A 21,052-nucleotide genomic window follows, 5' to 3' on the forward strand; every position below is an offset into this window, starting at 1 on the left:
ACACATTGATGAAAGGTCTCGTCTTCCCCCCCAAAAACCACCGTTTCCTCCCACCAGCCCAGGAATATATTAGCGTAACTGGGGGCACATGGGCTCCCCATAGCCACACCCCTGAGCTGGTGGAAGTATTTTGCGTTGAACAAAAAATAATTATGATGAAGAACAAATGATAATAGTTCTTCAATGAACACATTGTGCATATTACAGTCAATTGATCGTGTCTTGAGAAAAAAGTCCACTGCTTGAATTCCAAGGTCATGGGGGATGGAGCTATAGAGCGCCTCAACATCAATGGATGCCAGAATAGTATCTGGGCCTACATTGATATCCTCTAAAATCTGTAAAAGATGCGGAGTATCGCGGACATAAGATGGTAACGACACAACAAAGGGCCTAAGTATATTATCAATATAGATGCCGATGTTTTGGGACAGTGAATTAATTCCTGCAACAATAGGCCTACCCTTTAAAGGGTCAAGGCCTTTATGCACTTTCGGGAGTGCATAAAATACAGGAATTACAGGGCAGTGTGGTACCAGAAATTCAAATTCATTGGCAGAGATAATTTTGTTTTGTTTAGCATTGCTTAGTAGAAGGAGAAGGAGATCCATATAGTTTTTTGTCGGATCAGAAGGTAGTTTTCGCTTCCATCCCCAACAGAGCTACGAATTTGTTTGTTTTTTCCCTGGCGGTCAAAACTCGTCTCTAATTGCCATTACTTTGCAGGCTTTCAAAGGTTTCATAGTGTAGTGGAAATCATGTCTGCTTTACACGCAGAAGGTCCTGGGTTCAATCCCCCGTGAAACCCATGTGTTCTTGGTGTTGAAATAATCCCCTATCAACCTGCAATATATAAAGTTCTTGGCTTTGTTGCCGAATAACGGGATGTTTTAGCTTCCATCACAAACAGAGCTACGAATTTGTTTTTTTTCCCCTGGCGGTCAAAACTCGTCTCTAATTGCCATTACTTTGCAGGATTTCAAAGGTTTCATAGTGTAGTGGAAATCACGTCTGCTTCACACGCAGAAGGTCCTGGGTTCAATCCCCAGTGAAACCAATCTGTTTTTGGTGTTGAAGTAATTTCCTATCGACTTGTAATATGTGAAATTCTTGGTTTCGTTGCCAAATGACAATACATTTTGGCTTCCATCACAAAGAGAACTACGATTTTGGGTTTCTTTTTTATTGACCATTTTAGCAGAAAACATAATCCCAGATTATAAAAATCCTATTTGTTTCAAAATATATAGTTCCCATAAATACAAAAGCAAAGGACCAAACTATGGAGAAAAAAGTAACACATTCAATATAAACTTCAATTTAAGCAAAATCCCTTTGTAGGAATAAAACTGGTAAAATATGTAATAATATTTGTAAATGTTTCATTACTAAAAATACTTTCCTTCAGCAATAAAAAGGCCCCGTCAGTCACAATTCTGCTCTGCTAGCCAATACACAGTAACTTTTCGTCAGGTTTCATAGTGTAGTGGTCACACGCCTGCTTAACACGCAGAAGGTCCTGAGTTCAATCCCCAGTGAAACCAATCTGTTCTTAGTGTTGAAATAATACGCTATCCAACTACAATATATGAAGTTCTCGGCATTGTTACCGAATGATGGGATGTTTTGGCTTCCATCCCCAACAGAGCTACGAAATTGTTTTTTTTTTCCCTGGCAGTCAAAACTCATCTCTAATTGCCATTACTTTGCAGGCTTTCTAAGGTTTCATAGTGTAGTGGAAATCACGTCTGCTTTACACGCCGAAGGTCCTGGGTTCAATCCCCAGTGAAACCCATGTGTTCTTGGTGTTGAAATAATCCCCTATCAACCTGCAGTATATAAAGTTCTTGGCTTTATTGCCGAATAACGAGATGTTTTAGCTTCCATCACCAACAGAGCTACGAATTTGTTTTTTTTCCCCTGGCGGTCAAAACTCGTCTCTAATTGCCATTACTTTGCAGGCTTTCAAAGGTTTCATAGAGTAGTGGTCATCACGTCTTCTTCACACGCAGAAGGTCCTGGGTTCAATCCCCAGTGAAACCAATCTGTTTTTGGTGTTGAAGTAATTTCCTATCGACTTGTAATATGTGAAATTCTTGGTTTCGTTGCCAAATGACAATACATTTTGGCTTCCTTCACAAAGAGAACTACGATTTTGGGTTTCTTTTTTATTGACCATTTTAGCAGAAAACATAATCCCATATTATAAAAATCCTATTTGTTTCAAATTATATAGTTCCCATAAATACAAGAGCAAAAGACCAAACTATGGAGAAAAAAGTAACACATTCAATATAAACTTCAATTTAAGCAAAATCCCTTTGTAGGAATAAAACTGGTAAAATATGTAATAATAATTGTAAATGTTTCATTAACTAAAAATACTTTCCTTCAGCAATAAAAAGGCCCCGTCAGTCACAATTCTGCTCTGCTAGCCAATACACAGTAACTTTTCATCAGGTTTCATAGTGTAGTGGTCACACGTCTGCTTAACACGCAGAAGGTCCTGAGTTCAATCCCCAGTGAACCCAATCTGTTCTTAGTGTTGAAAAAATACGCTATCCAACTACAATATTTGAAGTTCTCGGCTTTGTTGCCGAATGACGGGATGTTTTGGCTTCCATCACAAACAGAACTACAAATTATTTTTTTTTTTCCCCTGGCGGTCAAAACTCGTCTCTAAATGCCATTACTTTGCAGGATTTCACAGGTTTCATAGTGGAGTCGTCATCATGGCTACTTCACACGCAGAAGGTCCTGCGTTCAATCCCCAGTAAAACCAATCTGTTCTTGGTGTTGAAATAATACTCAATAAAACTACAATATATAAAGTTCTTGGCTTTGTTGCCGAATGATGGGATGTTTTGGCTTCCATCCCCAACAGAGCTACGAATTTGTTTTTTTTTTCCCTGGCGGTCAAAACTCGTCTCTAATTGCCATTACTTTGCAGGCTTTCAAAGGTTTCATAGTGTAGTGGAAATCACGTCTGCTTTACACGCAGAAGGTCCTGGGTTCAATCCCCAGTGAAACCCATGTGTTCTTGGTGTTGAAATAATCCCCTATCAACCTGCAGTATATAAAGTTCTTGGCTTTGTTGCCGAATAACGCGATGTTTTAGCTTCCATCACCAACAGAGCTACGAATTTGTTTTTTTTCCCGTGGCGGTCAAAACTCGTCTCTAATTGCCATTACTTTGCAGGATCTTAAAGGTTCCATAGTGTAGTGGTCATCACGTCTGCTTCACACGCAGAAGATCCTGGGTTCAATCCCCAGTGAAACCAATCTGTTTTTGGTGTTGAAGTAATTTCCTGTCGACTTGAAATATGTGAAATTCTTGGTTTCGTTGCCAAATGACAATACATTTTGGCTTCCATCACAAAGAGAACTACGATTTTGGGTTTCTTTTTTATTGACCATTTTAGCAGAAAACATAATCCCATATTATAAAAATCCTGTTTGTTTCAAAATATATAGTTCCCATAAATACAAAAGCAAAGGACCAAACTATGGAGAAAAAAGTAACACATTCAATATAAACTTCAATTTAAGCAAAATCCCTTTGTAGGAATAAAACTGGTAAAATATGTAATAATATTTGTAAATGTTTCATTACTAAAAATACTTTCCTTCAGCAATAAAAAGGCCCCGTCAGTCACAATTCTGCTCTGCTAGCCAATACACAGTAACTTTTTGTCAGGTTTCATAGTGTAGTGGTCACACGCCTGCTTAACACGCAGAAGGTCCTGAGTTCAATCCCCAGTGAAACCAATCTGTTCTTAGTGTTGAAATAATACGCTATCCAACTACAATATATGAAGTTCTCGGCATTGTTACCGAATGATGGGATGTTTTGGCTTCCATCCCCAACAGAGCTACGAAATTGTTTTTTTTTTCCCTGGCAGTCAAAACTCATCTCTAATTGCCATTACTTTGCAGGCTTTCTAAGGTTTCATAGTGTAGTGGAAATCACGTCTGCTTTACACGCCGAAGGTCCTGGGTTCAATCCCCAGTGAAACCCATGTGTTCTTGGTGTTGAAATAATCCCCTATCAACCTGCAGTATATAAAGTTCTTGGCTTTATTGCCGAATAACGAGATGTTTTAGCTTCCATCACCAACAGAGCTACGAATTTGTTTTTTTTCCCTTGGCGGTCAAAACTCGTCTCTAATTGCCATTACTTTGCAGGCTTTCAAAGGTTTCATAGAGTAGTGGTCATCACGTCTTCTTCACACGCAGAAGGTCCTGGGTTCAATCCCCAGTGAAACCAATCTGTTTTTGGTGTTGAAGTAATTTCCTATCGACTTGTAATATGTGAAATTCTTGGTTTCGTTGCCAAATGACAATACATTTTGGCTTCCTTCACAAAGAGAACTACGATTTTGGGTTTCTTTTTTATTGACCATTTTAGCAGAAAACATAATCCCATATTATAAAAATCCTATTTGTTTCAAATTATATAGTTCCCATAAATACAAGAGCAAAAGACCAAACTATGGAGAAAAAAGTAACACATTCAATATAAACTTCAATTTAAGCAAAATCCCTTTGTAGGAATAAAACTGGTAAAATATGTAATAATAATTGTAAATGTTTCATTAACTAAAAATACTTTCCTTCAGCAATAAAAAGGCCCCGTCAGTCACAATTCTGCTCTGCTAGCCAATACACAGTAACTTTTCATCAGGTTTCATAGTGTAGTGGTCACACGTCTGCTTAACACGCAGAAGGTCCTGAGTTCAATCCCCAGTGAACCCAATCTGTTCTTAGTGTTGAAAAAATACGCTATCCAACTACAATATTTGAAGTTCTCGGCTTTGTTGCCGAATGACGGGATGTTTTGGCTTCCATCACAAACAGAACTACAAATTATTTTTTTTTTTCCCCTGGCGGTCAAAACTCGTCTCTAAATGCCATTACTTTGCAGGATTTCACAGGTTTCATAGTGGAGTCGTCATCATGGCTACTTCACACGCAGAAGGTCCTGCGTTCAATCCCCAGTAAAACCAATCTGTTCTTGGTGTTGAAATAATACTCAATAAAACTACAATATATAAAGTTCTTGGCTTTGTTGCCGAATGATGGGATGTTTTGGCTTCCATCCCCAACAGAGCTACGAATTTGTTTTTTTTTTCCCTGGCGGTCAAAACTCGTCTCTAATTGCCATTACTTTGCAGGCTTTCAAAGGTTTCATAGTGTAGTGGAAATCACGTCTGCTTTACACGCAGAAGGTCCTGGGTTCAATCCCCAGTGAAACCCATGTGTTCTTGGTGTTGAAATAATCCCCTATCAACCTGCAGTATATAAAGTTCTTGGCTTTGTTGCCGAATAACGCGATGTTTTAGCTTCCATCACCAACAGAGCTACGAATTTGTTTTTTTTCCCGTGGCGGTCAAAACTCGTCTCTAATTGCCATTACTTTGCAGGATCTTAAAGGTTCCATAGTGTAGTGGTCATCACGTCTGCTTCACACGCAGAAGATCCTGGGTTCAATCCCCAGTGAAACCAATCTGTTTTTGGTGTTGAAGTAATTTCCTGTCGACTTGAAATATGTGAAATTCTTGGTTTCGTTGCCAAATGACAATACATTTTGGCTTCCATCACAAAGAGAACTACGATTTTGGGTTTCTTTTTTATTGACCATTTTAGCAGAAAACATAATCCCATATTATAAAAATCCTGTTTGTTTCAAAATATATAGTTCCTTTAAATACAAAAGCAAACAACTAAACTATGTGGAAAAAAGTAACACATTTAATGTAAACTTCCTTTTAAGCAAAATCCCTTTGTAGGAATAAAACTGGTAAAATATGTAATAAAAATTGTAAATGTTTCATTAACCAAAAATACTTTCCTTCAGCAATAAAAAGGCCCCGTCAGTCACAATTCTGCTCTGCTAGCCAATACACAGTAACTTTCCATCAGGTTTCATAGAGTAGTGGTCATCACGTCTGCTTAACACGCAGAAGGTCCTGAGTTCAATCCCCAGTAAAACCTATCTGTTCTTGGTGTTGAAATAATACTCAATTAAACTACAATATATGAAGTTCTTGGCTTTGTTGCCGAATGATGGGATGTTTTGGCTTCCATCCCCAACAGAGCTACGTATTTGTTTTTTTTTTTCCCTGGCGGTCAAAACTCGTCTCTAATTGCCATTACTTTGCAAGCTTTTAAAGGTTTCATAGTGTAGTGGAAATCACGTCTGCTTTACACGCAGAAGGTTCTGGGTTCAATCCCCAGTGAAACCCATGTGTTCTTGGTGTTGAAATAATCCCCTATCAACCTGCAGTATATAAAGTTCTTGGCTTTGTTGCCGAATAACGGGATGTTTTAGCTTCCATCACCAACAGAGCTACGAATTTGTTTTTTTTCCCCTGGCGGTCAAAACTCGTCTCTAATTGCCATTACTTTGCAGGATTTCAAAGGTTTCATAGTGTAGTGGAAATCATGTCTGCTTCACACGCAGAAGGTCCTGGGTTCAATCCCCAGTGAAACCAATCTGTTATTGGTGTTGAAGTAATTTCCTATCGACTTGTAATATGTGAAATTCTTGGTTTCGTTGCCAAATGACAATACATTTTGGCTTCCATCACAAAGAGAACTATGATTTTGGGTTTCTTTTTTATTGACCATTTTAGCAGAAAACATAATCCCATATTATAAAAATCCTATTTGTTTCAAAATATATAGTTCCCATAAATACAAAAGCAAAAGACCAAACTATGGAGAAAAAAGTAACACATTCAATATAAACTTCAATTTAAGCAAAATCCCTTTGTAGGAATAAAACTGGTAAAATATGTAATAATAATTGTAAATGTTTCATTAACCAACAATACTTTCCTTCAGCAATAAAAAGGCCCCGTCAGTCACAATTCTGCTCTGCTAGTCAATACACAGTAACTTTTCGTCAGGTTTCATAATGTAGTGGTCATCACGTCTGCTTAACACGCAGAAAGTCCTGGGTTCAATCCCCAGTGAAACCAATCTGTTCTTTGTGTTGAAATAATTTGCTGTCCAACTACAATATATGAAGTTCTCGGCATTGTTGCCGAATGATGGTATGTTTTGGCTTCCATCACAAACAGAACTACAAATTATTATTTTTTTTTTCCCCTGGCGGTCAAAACTCATCTCTAAATGCCATTACTTTGCAGGATTTCACAGGTTTCATAGTGGAGTGGTCATCACGTCTACTTCACACGCAGAAGGTCCTGGGTTCAATCCCCAGGAAAAACAAACTGTTTTCGCTGTTGAAGTAATTTGCTATCAACCTGTAGTATATGAAATGCTTGGTTTTGTTGCCAACTGATAATTTATTTTGGCTTCCCTCACCAAGAGAACTACTATTTTGGGTTTCTTTTTTATTGACCATATTAGCAGAAAACATAATCCCATATTATAAAAATCCTGTTTGTTTCAAAATATATAGTTCCTTTAAATACAAAAGCAAACAACTAAACTATGTGGAAAAAAGTAACACATTCAATGTAAACTTCCTTTTAAGCAAAATCCCTTTGTAGGAATAAAACTGGTAAAATATGTAATAAAAATTGTAAATGTTTCATTAACCAAAAATACTTTCCTTCAGCAATAAAAAGGCCCCGTCAGTCACAATTCTGCTCTGCTAGCCAATACACAGTAACTTTCCATCAGGTTTCATAGAGTAGTGGTCATCACGTCTGCTTAACTCGCAGAAGGTCCTGCGTTCAGTCCCCAGTAAAACCAATCTGTTCTTGATGTTGAAATAATACTCAATTAAACTACAATATATGAAGTTTTTGGCTTTGTTGCCGAATGATGGGATGTTTTGGCTTCCATCCCCAACAGAGCTACGAATTTGTTTTTTTTTTCCCTGGCGGTCAAAACTCGTCTCTAATTGCCATTACTTTGCAGGCTTTCAATGGTTTCATAGTGTAGTGGAAATCACGTCTGCTTTACACGCAGAAGGTCCTGGGTTCAATCCTCAGTGAAACCCATGTGTTCTTGGTGTTGAAATAATCCCCTATCAACCTGCAGTATATAAAGTTCTTGGCTTTGTTGCCGAATAACGGGATGTTTTAGCTTCCATCACCAACAGAGCTACGAATTTGTTTTTTTTCCCCTGGCGGTCAAAACTCGTCTCTAATTGCCATTACTTTGCAGGAATTCAAAGGTTTCATAGTGTAGTGGTCATCACGTCTGCTTCACACGCAGAAGCTCCTGGGTTCAATCCCCAGTGAAACCACTATGTTTTTGGTGTTGAAGTAATTTCCTATCGACTTGTAATATGTGAATTTCTTGGTTTCGTTGCCAAATGACAATACATTTTGGCTTCCATCACAAAGAGAACTACGATTTTGGGTTTCTTTTTTATTGACCATTTTAGCAGAAAACATAATCCCATATTATAAAAATCCTTTCTTCAGCGCTCTATTGGGAGACCCAGACGATTGGGGTATAGCTACTGCCCTCCGGAGGCCACACAAAGCACTACACTAAAAAGTGCAAGGCCCCTCCCCTTCTGGCTATACCCCCCCGTGATATCACGGGTTCTCCAGTTTTAGCTTTGTGTGCGAAGGAGGTCAGACATCCATGCATAGCTCCACAGATTTTAGTCAGCAGCAGCTGCTGACTATGTCGGATGGAAGAAAAGAGGGCCCATGTAGGGCCCCCAGCATGCTCCCTTCTCACCCGTGGATGGTGTTGTAAGGTTGAGGTACTTATTGCTAGTACAGAGGCCGGAGCCCACATGCTGTTTTCCTTCCCCATCCCCATGAGGGGCTCTGGGTGAAGTGGGATCTTACCGGTCTCCAGGCACAGAGACCGAGCTCCATCCACAGACCCAAAAGAACCTGCTGGATATGGAGCTGAGTATCGTCAGGGACAGGGCCCTGCTACATCAAGGTACTCTGTGTTCCCATGCACATCGCGCCCACACACACCAGCATTGCTGGGAGTGTTAGTGCGCCGGGGACAACAGCGCGGAGCGCTGGTGCTATTATTCACTGCAGCTTTGCTGAGTGAATTTATGTATTGAAAACGGCCGCGCCGGCCGCTGCTGGTTGTTTTTTACATTGTGGCGCGGCTGGGACTTGTGGTGCGCCGGGGGACTTCGGCGTCGGCCGTGCACATAGGACGGCCGCGCTTATTACTAGAGTCCCCGGCTTTGCGGCCTAGTTTTCGTTTCGTTCCCGCCCCAGCCCTGCCAGTCAGAGGAGGGGCGGGACGCTGTACAGTAGCTCAGCGCAGGGAGCTGGAGTCTGCTTTGCATTCTCCAGCCCCCTCTCACTGAACACAGTGAGACGCCGGGTTCCCGCTCTTGGCTGGGGCTCGCCCACGGCCCGCCCCTCTGCACAGGACGGGGAAGAGAAGCCGGCAGCCATTATGGTTTCCACTCTGGGAGAACGGAACCAGTCACAGGTTTTTGGGCGACCTCGCACCCGCTCTTGTGCGGGCGGTAAGCAACTGACACCACTAATGCTGAAGTGGGTTTTTGGGCTGTGTGCTGATATGCTATGCACTGTACTGTACTGTCGCTATTCTGGGCAACAGCAGCAAATAAGCAATGCTGCTGAGGCACAAGCTTTCAATGCTTCTTCGTTTGCATGTGCTGCAGTGTTTACTGTCAGATTGGGCAACAGCAGCAGTAGAGCAATTTGTGCTAAGGCACAAGCTTTCAATGCTGCTTCGCTTGCATGTGCTGCACGGTTTATTGTTATGATATACATTCACTGTATGTCGCTATTCTTGGCTAATGCGCCCAGATAAACAGACAAAAGCAGCAGTAGAGCAATGGTGCTACGGCACAAGTTTTCAATGCTGCTTGACTTGCATTGGCTGCAGTGTTTACTGTCATGCTTGTATGCTATACATTCACTGTATGTCGCTATCCTTGGCTAATGTTCCTGGATAAATAGACAACAGCAGCAGAAAGGCTAGGGTGCTAACGCGCAAGCTTTCAATGCTGCTTGGATTGCATGGGCTGCAGTGTTTACTGTCATGCTGTATGCTATACATTCACTGTATGTCGCTATCCTTGTCTCATGCTCCTAGATAAATAGACAACAGCAGCAGAAGAGCAAATGTGCCAAGCCACAAGTTTTCAATGCTGCGTGTACTACATGTGCTGAAGTGTTTATTTGTACTTCATGCTTGTATGACTATTCACTGTACGGTCGCTATCCTCGGCTAGGCTCTTAGATAGCTAGACAACAACAGCAGAAAAAGACAAGTTGCCAATGCACGGGCTTTCTATGCTGCTTGTACTGCATGTCATACGGTTTCAGGACCCCCAGTGCGTGCAATTGCTCAACCGGGGTCTCTGCTATATGTGGCCAAAGGAACCACCTGTGATCTCTGTCCAGAGACAGGGACGAAGTTGCAGTTTTTTCCGCTGATATATTGTCTGTGACTATGACAGACATCTTACAGACTTTGCACCCCAAGCAGACCGTGGGCAATATGGTTGCAATGACCCTGGCCGCCCTGATCTGGAGCATCTCAAGGCGCCAGAGTGATTCCAGGCATCCCAGAGAGCAGGCATCCGACACGGTCGACAGTCCCAGATGGCCTAAGCGGGCTCGCTGGCATTAGCCCTCGACTACATCACTGGGCAAGGTCCCAGCTGGAGTACTCTCTGTACGATGAGGCAGACGTAGCTGTTCAGGACTCTGTTCCTGAGACCGCTCTCTATCCGGATACACCGGATGGTGACGCTATAGTGAATAATCTTATTGCGTCCATCAACGAAAGGTTGGGTATTTCTCCCTCAACTCCTCCAGTGGAGGGGTCAGCTTCACAGCAAGAGAAATCTCTATATATTGAGTACTTGTTTAGCACTCTGACTCCAGAGACGCAGTCCAGAAACGACACGCTTATCACGATAAGCGTTTCTCCGACCGTATTAATGAGACACGTGTCGCTCCCCCTGACGTGGTCAAGCGCTAGACCCAGTATCCAAATGTGGATCCCCCAATCTCCATGCTTGCAGCTAGATCTATAGTTGTAGTGGTGGATAGGACTTCACTTCAAAATGCCATTGACAGGCAGATTGGCCTCTGGTTGCAATCTGTCTATGAAGCTATCGGCAGGTCGGCTGCTCCGGCAGTCGCAGCCGTGAAGGCACTCCAAGCTATTTCAGCTAGTATTGCGCAGAGGGTCGCTGTCACAGGTACTCTCGGTCCCAGCAGCGTCTTTAACTCGCAATGTCGGCATGGCGAATCATGCTGTTATTGCTGTCCGAGACTCTACGAGCCGGACGTCAGTGGCATCCGCCAACTCCGTGTTTTTACGCAGAGGCTAGTAGTTGAGAGATTGGAACAGAGGCTGCTTCCAACGAAGTGCTTAACCAGGTTGCCTTTATCTAGTGATAGTCTGTTGGTAAGGGTTGAATGAAATCATTCAACTATCCAAGACGACTCAAAAAGCCCAGAAGGGCATAGATTCCTAGCGGGCTCAATTCACGCCCGGGGAAGGCAGCCGGAGGATCCGCTACCAAAGCGTTTTTCCTCATAATTTTCAGCCCTCTCACTCCGCAACCGCGGGGGGGCAGACTCCCCCGCTTTAGCGGCATTTACCTACCGCAGGTTGAGGGCCTGTGAGTGAGAGTCAGTTTGTTTTCAAACTACCGCACCGACCGAGCCGAGGCTCTTCTGCAGGCGGAAAGAGCGGTAATCCCTGTTCCTCTTCAGGAACCAGATACGCATTTTGCCCCGACCTGGTCGTGGTGCCAAAATAGGACGGCTCCTTCCGTCCCGTTCTGGACTTTATACTGCTTAACGAGCACGTGAAAACCAGGCGGTTCCGGATGGCATCACTCCGCTCCGTCATTGCCTCTCTGTCTCAAGGAGTTTTCCTAGCTTCAATAGACATCAGGATGCTTATCTACACGTGCCGATTGCTCCGAGGCACCGGCGTTGGCTACGATTCGTTATTAAAGACGAGAATATTTCGTTTCGTAGCCATACCCTTTGGCTGGCGACAGCCCCACGGGTGTTCACCAAGTTCGTGGCAGCAGAGGGAGCAGTCCCGCGCTCTCACGGTCACTCTGTGATCCTTTACTTGGGCAATCTACTGGTCAAGGCACTCTCCTTTACAAGCATGCCAACACAACCTGAACATGGCGCTGGACCCTTCCCAGAGTTTCGGGTGGGTCTTCAACTTTTCAAGGTTGAACCCAATCGCTGGCATCTCCTGGAGAGTTTTCACACTCTCTCAGCGATAGTGAAGCTTCTGCTGGACAAACAGCGTTCACTACAGACGAGGGGACAGTCTCTCCTTCAAGGAGGCGCCTCATCCAGAGGCGAGTTTTAGCTTTTCCAGACGGTCAAAGACCATCTTCAGAGGAGTCCACTCTTCAACTCAGTGGTCTGGAGCTCTGGGCAGTGTATCTTGCACTGCAAGCCTTCCTGCAGTGGCTGGAATGCAAATAGATCCGAATTCAGTCGGACTATCCACAGCGGTGGCATACACCAACCACCAAGGCGGACTACGCAGTCGACAAGACTCCCAAGAGGTCCGGCGGATTCTGCTATGGGTAGAAGACAGAGCATACACCATATCAGCTGTTCACATCCCGGGCGTACGACACTAGGAAGCAGACTTCTTCAGTCGCCAGGGCGTGGACGCAGGGGAATGGGCTCTGCACCCGTTTGTTTGCAAGAATTCTGTAGACGCAGGATGAAGACGGACGTCGACGTCATGGCTTCTCGGCAACAACAAGGTCCCGATTTTCATGACGCGGTCTTACGATCAAAGAGCTCTGGCGACAGGCGCCTTGGCTCAGGATTGGTCACAGTTCCAGCTACCGATTGCTGCCACACCATCCTCGTCGCCCCAGACTGGCCGGGGAGGTCGTGGTACCGTGATCTGTGGCATCTCACCGTCGGTCGACCGTGAGCACGACGTCATTGCCACCATGAGACGGGCTAGCCAGCCGCGGTCTGCCAAGATCTACCACAACTCGTGGAAGATATTCTTATCTTAGTGTTCTGCTCAGGGAGGGTCTCCCTGGCCATCGGCATTGCCTACTTTGCCTTCCCTCCTGCAATCTGGTTGGGAAAGAGGTTGGTCGCTCGGCTCCCTTTAAGGGCAAGTCTCGGCACTATCCGTGTTCTTTTCAGAAGCGTCTAGCACGTCTTCCTAAGGTGCGCACGTTACTACAGGGGGTTTGTCATATTGTGCCCCCGTACAAGCGGCCGTTAGATCCATGGGATCTGAACAGGGTACTAGTTGCTCTCCAGAAGCCGCATTTCGAGCCTCTGAGGGAAGTTTCCCTTTCGCGCCTGTCACAGAAAGTGGCCTTTCTGGTTGCGATCACGTCGCTTCGGCGAGTGTCTAAGCTGGCGGCTCTGTCATTCAAGGCTCTCTTCCTAGTGTTCCACCAGGACAAGGTAGTGCTGCGCCCTATTCAGGAGTTTCTCCCTAAGGTTGTATCCGCGTTTCTTCTTAATCGGGATATACCCTTTCCTTCCTTTTGTTCTCATCCGGTTCTCCGGTATGAAAACGATTTACAGTTGTTAGTTCTGGTGAGAGCACTCAGAATCTACATTTCCCGCACGGCGCCCATGCGCCGCTCTGATGCATTTTTTGTCCTTGTCGCTGGTACGCGCAAGGGGTTGCAGGTTTCTAAAGCCACCATGGCTCGATGGATCAAAGAACCAATTCTTGAAGACTACCGTTCTGCGGGGCTTCCGGTTCCTTCAGGGCTGAAGGTCCATTCTACCAGAGCCGTATGTGCGTTTTGGGCATTACGACACCAGGCTACGGCTCAACAGGTGTGCCAGGCAGCTACCTGGTCGAGCCTGCACATTTTTCACCAAACATTATCAGGTGCATACCTATGCTTCGGCGGACGCCAGCCTAGGTAGAAGAGCCCTGCAGGTGGCAGTGGCTTCCCCATAGGGGAGGGCTGTCTTGCAGCTCTAACATGAGGTATTTCTTTACCCACCCAGGGACAGCTTTTGGACGTCCCAATCGTCTGGGTCTCCCAATAGAGCGCTGAAGAAGAAGGGAATTTTGTTACTTACCGTAAATTCCTTTTCTTCTAGCTCTTATTGGGAGACCCAGCACCCGCCCTGTTGTCCTTCGGGATTTTTTTGTTGTTTGCGGGTACACATGTTGTTCATGTTGAACGGTTTTTCAGTTCTCCGATGTTACTCGGAGTTAATTTGTTTAAACCAGTTATTGGCTTTCCTCCTTCTTGCTTTGGCACTAAAACTGGAGAACCCGTGATATCACGGGGGGGTATAGCCAGAAGGGGAGGGGCCTTGCACTTTTTAGTGTAGTGCTTTGTGTGGCCTCCGGAGGGCAGTAGCTATACCCCAATCGTCTGGGTCTCCCAATAAGAGCTAGAAGAAAAGGAATTTACGGTAAGTAACAAAATTCCCTTCATTTGTTTCAAAATATATAGTTCCCATAAATGCAAAAGACCAAACTATGGAGAAAAAAGTAACACATTCAATATAAACTTCAATTTAAGCAAAATCCCTTTGTAGGAATAAAACTGGTAAAATATGTAATAATAATTGTAAATGTTTCATTAACCAAAAATACTTTCCTTCAGCAATAAAAAGGCCCCGTCAGTCACAATTCTGCTCTGCTAGCCAATACACAGGAACTTTTCGTCAGGTTTCATAGTGTAGTGGTCATCACGTCTGCTTAACACGCAGAAGGTCCTGGGTTCAATCCCCAGTGAAACCAATCTGTTCTTAGTGTTGAAATAATACGCTATCCAACTACAATATATGAAGTTCTCGGCATTGTTGCCGTATGACTGGATGTTTTGGCTTCCATCACAAACAGAACTACAAATTATTATTTTTTTTCCCCTGGCGGTCAAAACTCGTCTCTAAATGCCATTACTTTGCAGGATTTCACAGGTTTCATAGTGGAGTCGTCATCACGTCTACTTCACACGCAGTAGGTCCTGGGTTCAATCCCCAGTAAAAACAAGCCGTTTTCGCTGTTGAAGTAATTTGCTATCAACCTGTAACATATGAAATTCTTTGTTTTGTTTCCAACTGATAATATATTTTGGCTTTTATCACCAAGAGAACTACGATTTTGGGTTTCTTTTTTATTGACCATTTTAGCAGAAAACATTATCCCATATTATATAAATCCTGTTTGTTTCAAAATATATAGTTCCTTTAAATACAAAAGCAAACAACTAAACTATGTGGAAAAAAGTAACACATTCAATGTAAACTTCCTTTTAAGCAAATTCCCTTTGTAGGAATAAAACTGGTAAAATATGTAATAAAAATTGTAAATGTTTCATTAACAAAAAAAACTTTCCTTCAGCAATAAAAAGGCCCCGTCAGTCACAATTCTGCTCTGCTAGCCAATACACAGTAACTTTTCATCAGGTTTCATAGAGTAGTGGTCATCACGTCTGCTTAACACGCAGAAGGTCCTGCGTTCAATCCCCTGTAAAACCAATCTGTTCTTGGTGTTGAAATAATACTCAATTAAGCTACAATATATGAAGTCCTTGGCTTTGTTGCCGAATGATGGGAAGTAATTTGCTATCAACCTGTAACATATGAAATTCTTTCTTTTGTTGCCAACTGATAATATATTTTGGCTTCCATCACCAAGAGAACTACGATTTTGGGTTTCTTTTTTATTGACCATTTTAGCAGAAAACATAATCCCATATTATAAAAATCCTGTTTGTTTCAAAATATATAGTTCCTTTAAATACAAAAGCAAACAACTAAACTATGTGGAAAAAGTAACACATTCAATGTAAACTTCCTTTTAAGCAAAATCCCTTTGTAGGAATAAAACTGGTAAAATATGTAATAAAAATTGTAAATGTTTCATTAACCAAAAATACTTTCCTTCAGCAATAAAAAGGCCCCGTCAGTCACAATTCTGCTCTGCTAGCCAATACACAGTAACTTTCCATCAGGTTTCATAGAGTAGTGGTCATCACGTCTGCTTAACACGCATTAGGTCCTGCGTTCAATCCCCAGTAAAGCCAATCTGTTCTTGGTGTAGAAATAATACTCCATTAAACTACAATATATGAAGTTCTTGGCTTTGTTGCCGAAGGATGGAATGTTTTGGCTTCCATCCCCAACAGAGCTACGAATTTGTTTTTTTTTTCCCTGGCGGTCAAAACTCGTCTCTAATTGCCATTACTTTGCAGGCTTTCAAAGGTTTCATAGTGTAGTGGAAATCACGTCTGCTTTACACGCAGAAGGTCCTGGGTTCAATCCCCAGTGAAACCCATGTGTTCTTGGTGTTGAAATAATCCCCTATCAACCTGCAGTATATAAAGTTCTTGGCTTTGTTGCCGAATAACGGGATGTTTTAGCTTCCATCAACAACAGAGCTACGAATTTGTTTTTTTTCCCCTGGCGGTCAAAACTCGTCTCTAATTGCCATTATTTTGCAGGATTTCGAAGGTTTCATAGTGTAGTGGTCATCACGTCTGCTTCACACGCAGAAAGTCCTGGGTTCAATCCCCAGTGAAACCAATCTGTTTTTAGTGTTGAAGTAATTTCCTATCGACTTGTAATATGTGAAATTCTTGGTTTCGTTGCCAAATGACAATACATTTTGGCTTCCATCACAAAGAGAACTACGATTTTGGGTTTCTTTTTTATTGACCATTTTAGCAGAAAACATAATCCCATATTATAAAAATCCTATTTGTTTCAAATTATATAGTTCCCATAAATACAAAAGCAAAAGACCAAACTATGGAGAAAAAAGTAACACATTCAATATAAACTTCAATTTAAGCAAAATCCCTTTCTAGGAATAAAACTGGTAAAATATGTAATAATAATTGTAAATGTTTCATTAATCAAAAATACTTTCCTTCAGCAATAAAAAGGCCCCGTCAGACACAATTCTGCTCTGCTAGCCAATACACAGTAACTTTTTGTCAGGTTTCATAGTGTAGTGGTCATCACGTCTGCTTAACACGCAGAAGGTCCTGGGTTCAATCCCCAGTGAAACCAATCTGTTCTTAGTGTTGAAATAATACGCTATCCAACTACAATATATGAAGTTCTGGCATTGTTGCCGAATAACGGTATGTTTTGGCTTCCATCACAAACAGAACTACAAATTATTTTTTTTTTCCCCTGGCTGTCAAAACTCGTCTCTAAATGCCATTACTTTGCAGGATTTCACAGGTTTCATAGTGGAGTGGTCATCACTATTGATGAGCGAGCATGCTTGTTACTACTCGGTACTAGAGATGAGCGAACCGGTCGCGGTTCGGCTCGAGGTTGGTTCGCCGAACGGACCTCCCGTTCGAGTTCGGTTCGTCGAACGTTCGACGAACCGAACTCGAACTGCATAGGAAACAATGGCAGGCAATCACAAACACAGAAAAACACCTAGAAAACACCCTCAAAGGTGTCCAAAAGGTCACAAACAACTCACAACACATGGGAAAGTGACAAGGACATATACTCATGCGAAAACAAAAGAGCTGGACAAGGAAAAAGAGGAGGACACACAGATATATGAGTATATGCAAGGAAACATCGATTCCATTAATGTGCAACTTGAGCCCTGCTCATTCTTGGCTTCCAATCTTGATAAATTGCCTGAGCTCGCCACGTACGTCTTGGGGATCTTGTCGTGTCCTGCAGCCAGCGTTCTCTCGGAACCTGTCTTCAGTGCTGCTGTGGGTCTGCTGGCAGATAAGCACACGTGTCTGTCCACTGACAATGTGGACATGGCTCTCAGAGGACTTTTCTTCCCCTGGGTCAGCCAGGGGACGGGAAAGGCACGCGTATTTTTGAGAGTGCTTCATGCAAAGCATCTTTTTCTTTTTCAAAAGGGAGCTCAACCGATGCCAGTCAAGTGGGGTGTGTGTGGCCCAGTGAGTGGCAACCAGGGAGACTGTGGTTGGAGTCCCCTCGCTGTGTCTCTAAAAGAACCAAGATGAACAAGTCATGGCTCTCAGAGGACTTTTCTTCCCCTGGGTCAGCCAGGGGACGGGAAAGGCACGCGTATTTTTGAGAGTGCTTCATGCAAAGCATCTTTTTCTTTTTCAAAAGGGGGCTCAACCGATGCCAGTCAAGTGGGGTGTGTGTGGCCCAGTTAGTGGAAATGAGGGAGACTGTGGTTGGAGTCCCCTCGCTGTGTCTCTAAAAGAACCAAGATGAACAAGTCATGGCTCTCAGAGGACTTTTCTTCCCCTGGGTCAGCCAGGGGACGGGAAAGGCACGCGTATTTTTGAGAGTGCTTCATGCAAAGCATCTTTTTCTTTTTCAAAAGGGAGCTCAACCGATGCCAGTCAAGTGGGGTGTGTGTGGCCCAGTGAGTGGAAACGAGGGAGACTGTGGTTGGAGTCCCCTCGCTGTGTCTCTAAAAGAACCAAGATGAACAAGTCATGGCTCTCAGAGGACTTTTCTTCCCCTGGGTCAGCCAGGGGACGGGAAAGGCACGCGTATTTTTGAGAGTGCTTCATGCAAAGCATCTTTTTCTTTTTCAAAAGGGAGCTCAACCGATGCCAGTCAAGTGGGGTGTGTGTGGCCCAGTGAGTGGCAACCAGGGAGACTGTGGTTGGAGTCCCCTCGCTGTGTCTCTAAAAGAACCAAGATGAACAAGTCATGGCTCTCAGAGGACTTTTCTTCCCCTGGGTCAGCCAGGGGACGGGAAAGGCACGCGTATTTTTGAGAGTGCTTCATGCAAAGCATCTTTTTCTTTTTCAAAAGGGAGCTCAACCGATGCCAGTCAAGTGGGGTGTGTGTGGCCCAGTGAGTGGCAACCAGGGAGACTGTGGTTGGAGTCCCCTCGCTGTGTCTCTAAAAGAACCAAGATGAACAAGTCATGGCTCTCAGAGGACTTTTCTTCCCCTGGGTCAGCCAGGGGACGGGAAAGGCACGCGTATTTTTGAGAGTGCTTCATGCAAAGCATCTTTTTCTTTTTCAAAAGGGGGCTCAACCGATGCCAGTCAAGTGGGGTGTGTGTGGCCCAGTTAGTGGAAACGAGGGAGACTGTGGTTGGAGTCCCCTCGCTGTGTCTCTAAAAGAACCAAGATGAACAAGTCATGGCTCTCAGAGGACTTTTCTTCCCCTGGGTCAGCCAGGGGACGGGAAAGGCACGCGTATTTTTGAGAGTGCTTCATGCAAAGCATCTTTTTCTTTTTCAAAAGGGAGCTCAACCGATGCCAGTCAAGTGGGGTGTGTGTGGCCCAGTGAGTGGAAACGAGGGAGACTGTGGTTGGAGTCCCCTCGCTGTGTCTCTAAAAGAACCAAGATGAACAAGTCATGGCTCTCAGAGGACTTTTCTTCCCCTGGGTCAGCCAGGGGACGGGAAAGGCACGCGTATTTTTGAGAGTGCTTCATGCAAAGCATCTTTTTCTTTTTCAAAAGGGAGCTCAACCGATGCCAGTCAAGTGGGGTGTGTGTGGCCCAGTTAGTGGAAACGAGGGAGACTGTGGTTGGAGTCCCCTCGCTGTGTCTCTAAAAGAACCAAGATGAACAAGTCATGGCTCTCAGAGGACTTTTCTTCCCCTGGGTCAGCCAGGGGACGGGAAAGGCACGCGTATTTTTGAGAGTGCTTCATGCAAAGCATCTTTTTCTTTTTCAAAAGGGAGCTCAACCGATGCCAGTCAAGTGGGGTGTGTGTGGCCCAGTGAGTGGAAACGAGGGAGACTGTGGTTGGAGTCCCCTCGCTGTGTCTCTAAAAGAACCAAGATGAACAAGTCATGGCTCTCAGAGGACTTTTCTTCCCCTGGGTCAGCCAGGGGACGGGAAAGGCACGCGTATTTTTGAGAGTGCTTCATGCAAAGCATCTTTTTCTTTTTCAAAAGGGAGCTCAACCGATGCCAGTCAAGTGGGGTGTGTGTGGCCCAGTGAGTGGCAACCAGGGAGACTGTGGTTGGAGTCCCCTCGCTGTGTCTCTAAAAGAACCAAGATGAACAAGTCATGGCTCTCAGAGGACTTTTCTTCCCCTGGGTCAGCCAGGGGACGGGAAAGGCACGCGTATTTTTGAGAGTGCTTCATGCAAAGCATCTTTTTCTTTTTCAAAAGGGAGCTCAACCGATGCCAGTCAAGTGGGGTGTGTGTGGCCCAGTGAGTGGCAACCAGGGAGACTGTGGTTGGAGTCCCCTCGCTGTGTCTCTAAAAGAACCAAGATGAACAAGTCATGGCTCTCAGAGGACTTTTCTTCCCCTGAGTCAGCCAGGGGACGGGAAAGGCACGCGTATTTTTGAGAGTGCTTCATGCAAAGCATCTTTTTCTTTTTCAAAAGGGGGCTCAACCGATGCCAGTCAAGTGGGGTGTGTGTGGCCCAGTTAGTGGAAACGAGGGAGACTGTGGTTGGAGTCCCCTCGCTGTGTCTCTAAAAGAACCAAGATGAACAAGTCATGGCTCTCAGAGGACTTTTCTTCCCCTGGGTCAGCCAGGGGACGGGAAAGGCACGCGTATTTTTGAGAGTGCTTCATGCAAAGCATCTTTTTCTTTTTCAAAAGGGAGCTCAACCGATGCCAGTCAAGTGGGGTGTGTGTGGCCCAGTGAGTGGAAACGAGGGAGACTGTGGTTGGAGTCCCCTCGCTGTGTCTCTAAAAGAACCAAGATGAACAAGTCATGGCTCTCAGAGGACTTTTCTTCCCCTGGGTCAGCCAGGGGACGGGAAAGGCACGCGTATTTTTGAGAGTGCTTCATGCAAAGCATCTTTTTCTTTTTCAAAAGAGAGCTCAACCGATGCCAGTCAAGTGGGGTGTGTGTGGCCCAGTGAGTGGAAACGAGGGAGACTGTGGTTGGAGTCCCCTCGCTGTGTCTCTAAAAGAACCAAGATGAACAAGTCATGGCTCTCAGAGGACTTTTCTTCCCCTGGGTCAGCCAGGGGACGGGAAAGGCACGCGTATTTTTGAGAGTGCTTCATGCAAAGCATCTTTTTCTTTTTCAAAAGGGAGCTCAACCGATGCCAGTCAAGTGGGGTGTGTGTGGCCCAGTGAGTGGCAACCAGGGAGACTGTGGTTGGAGTCCCCTCGCTGTGTCTCTAAAAGAACCAAGATGAACAAGTCATGGCTCTCAGAGGACTTTTCTTCCCCTGGGTCAGCCAGGGGACGGGAAAGGCACGCGTATTTTTGAGA

General features: G+C 44.2%; 6 non-coding genes across 6 annotated transcripts; all 6 read left to right on the forward strand.

The window, feature by feature from the left end:
* The first annotated feature begins 2,959 nt into the window (after window positions 1-2,959).
* TRNAV-UAC (transfer RNA valine (anticodon UAC)) lies at window positions 2,960-3,032 on the forward strand. The gene has a single exon. It is a non-coding gene; the product is annotated as a tRNA-Val (tRNA).
* Window positions 3,033-5,183: 2,151 nt separating this feature from the next.
* TRNAV-UAC (transfer RNA valine (anticodon UAC)) lies at window positions 5,184-5,256 on the forward strand. Its single transcript has one exon. It is a non-coding gene; the product is annotated as a tRNA-Val (tRNA).
* A 916-nt stretch (window positions 5,257-6,172) lies between these two features.
* On the forward strand, window positions 6,173-6,245 carry TRNAV-UAC (transfer RNA valine (anticodon UAC)). Its single transcript has one exon. It is a non-coding gene; the product is annotated as a tRNA-Val (tRNA).
* An 8,361-nt stretch (window positions 6,246-14,606) lies between these two features.
* Window positions 14,607-14,679, forward strand: TRNAV-AAC (transfer RNA valine (anticodon AAC)). Its single transcript has one exon. It is a non-coding gene; the product is annotated as a tRNA-Val (tRNA).
* A 1,465-nt stretch (window positions 14,680-16,144) lies between these two features.
* TRNAV-UAC (transfer RNA valine (anticodon UAC)) lies at window positions 16,145-16,217 on the forward strand. Its single transcript has one exon. It is a non-coding gene; the product is annotated as a tRNA-Val (tRNA).
* A 665-nt stretch (window positions 16,218-16,882) lies between these two features.
* Window positions 16,883-16,955, forward strand: TRNAV-AAC (transfer RNA valine (anticodon AAC)). Its single transcript has one exon. It is a non-coding gene; the product is annotated as a tRNA-Val (tRNA).
* Window positions 16,956-21,052: the final 4,097 nt, after the last annotated feature.

The sequence above is a fragment of the Anomaloglossus baeobatrachus genome, chromosome 2, assembly GCF_048569485.1.
Source record: "Anomaloglossus baeobatrachus isolate aAnoBae1 chromosome 2, aAnoBae1.hap1, whole genome shotgun sequence".
Taxonomy (NCBI): Eukaryota; Metazoa; Chordata; class Amphibia; order Anura; family Aromobatidae; genus Anomaloglossus; species Anomaloglossus baeobatrachus.